Source organism: Piliocolobus tephrosceles, chromosome 5, assembly GCF_002776525.5.
Source record: "Piliocolobus tephrosceles isolate RC106 chromosome 5, ASM277652v3, whole genome shotgun sequence".
Lineage (NCBI taxonomy): Eukaryota > Metazoa > Chordata > Mammalia > Primates > Cercopithecidae > Piliocolobus > Piliocolobus tephrosceles.
The window spans coordinates 83354311-83356566 of record NC_045438.1 but is presented as its reverse complement, the minus strand read 5'-3'; positions in this window follow the sequence as shown (position 1 = coordinate 83356566).

The following is a 2256-nucleotide window of genomic DNA, read 5'->3' as shown; positions in this document are numbered from 1 at the left end:
CTCAGCTCACTGCAAGCTCCGCCTCCCGGGTTCACACCATTCTCCTGTCTCAGCCTCCCGAGTAGCTGGGACTACAGGTGCCCGCCTCGTCGCCCGGCTAGTTTTTTGTATTTTTTAGTAGAGACGGGGTTTCACCGTATTAGCCAGGATGGTCTCGATCTCCTGACCTCGTGATCCGCCCGTCTCGGCCTCCCAAAGTGCTGGGATTACAGGCTTGAGCCACCGCGCCCGGCCTAATTTTTTATTTTTAGTACAGGCAAGGTCTCACTATGTTGCCCAGGCTGGTCTCAAACTCCTGGGCTCAAGTGATCCTCCTGCCTCAGCCTCCCAAAGTGCTGTGATTATAGGCATGAGCCACTGCACCCAGCTGAAATAATTTTCCTACGGCTTTTCTGCTTGAAGTATTGCTGGTTGTTTCATTTATTTATTTATTTGAGACATGGTCTCACTCTGCCACCCAGGCTGGAGTGCAGTGATATAACACAGCTCACTGCAGCCTCTAACTCTTGGGCTCAAGCGATTCTCCCACCACAGCCTCTCGCAAGCATGCCACCACCAAGGCCAGCTGTATTTCATTGTTCTTTTTTGTAGAGATAAGGCCCCATTCTGCTGCCCAGGCTGGTCTTGACCTCCTGGGCTTACGTAGTTCTCCTGTCTCAGCCTCCCAAAGTGCTGGGATTACAGATTTTTTTCCCTTTTCCATGGTGTTGCATTGGGCACACTTCTGAACAAAAATCATCTTGCCTTTCTAAACATCACCCATATTTAATTCTGTTTTTTTCACTGGTGCCACAAAGGTTTCTACTCAGAAGTCGGATGTCCCACTCAAGCATTGCTGATTCTTATGTTTTGTTTTCCATAGTCAATAAACTTTTTTTTCTCTTAAGCTGTTTGTAGCTTATAGCAATTAGGTAAAGTATACTTTTGTGAGCAAAAATTAAAACATTTACCTTTTTCTGCACCTGATTTCATCAGAATTCAAAAACTATTCATACAAGTTGGCAATGTAGTTATTTACATAAGTTGAATAAGAATTTGTTTTCTTCTGTGACAGGACACAATCGGAGACACTGGTTATTTTACCAAGGCTTTGACCTGAATGTCATATTTTCAGATGTGACCAGACTGCTTTGAGGAATCAAGGTTGATGTTAAAGCCTGTAGATTTGGGAAAAGATTGGCCTGGTACCTTGTCTACACTGTTCCCTTGCAGAGTTCCTGATTTTATGGTAAGTAAAGAGTGTTATTTTCTGACAGGTCCAAGAAACTCAAGATATTTGGGGAACCTCAAGAAGACAGAAATTCACTGAATTCATGCAGGTATTACAGGCACACTCTAGTGGCAGATCTTTAGCTTGGCTTTCCAGCCTTTAAAAGTCTAATGTGAGGTTCTTTATTGAAAACTTCCAGCAGGCTGGGCAAGGTGGCTGATACAGTTTAGATCTGTGTCCTTCCCTAAGTCTCATGTCAAACTGTAATCCCCAATATTGGAGGTGGGGACTGGTGGGAGATGATTGGATCATGAGTGCAGATTTCCCCATTGGTGCTGTTCTCGTGATAGTGAGTGAGCTGTCATGAGATCTGGTTGTTTAAAAGTGTGTGACACCTCCCCCATCTCTCTCTTCCTCCTGTGTCAGCCATACGTAGTGCTGGCTCCTCCTTCACCTTCTGTCATGATTGTAAGTTTTCTGAGGCCTCCTCAGAAACAGATGCTGCCATGCTTCCTGCACAGCCAGTAAAATTGTGAGCCAATTAAACCTCTTTTCTTATAAATTACTCACTCTTGAGTATTTCTTTATAGCAATGTGACAATGAACTAATACAGTGGCTTGTGCCTGTAATCTCAGCACTTTGGGGGGCCAAGGCAAGAGGATTGCTTGAGCACAGGAGTTTGAGACCAGCCTGGGCAACAAAGGGAGACTCGGTTTCTACATTTTTTTTTTTTTTTAATTAGCTGTATGTGGTGGTGCACACCTGTAGTTTCAGCTACTTGTGAGGCTGAGGTGGGAGGATTGCTTGAGCCCAGGAGGTTGAGACTGCCATGAGCTATTATCATGCCACTGCACTCTAGCCTGGGCAACAAAGTGAGACCTTGTCTTTAAAAAAAAAAAAGCTGGGGCCCAGCGCGGTGGCTCACGCCTGTAATCCCAGCACTTTGGGAGGCCGAAACGGGCGAATCACAAGGTCAGGAGATCCAGACCATCCTGGCTAACACGGTGAAACCCCGTCTCTACTAAAAATACAAAAATTAACCGGG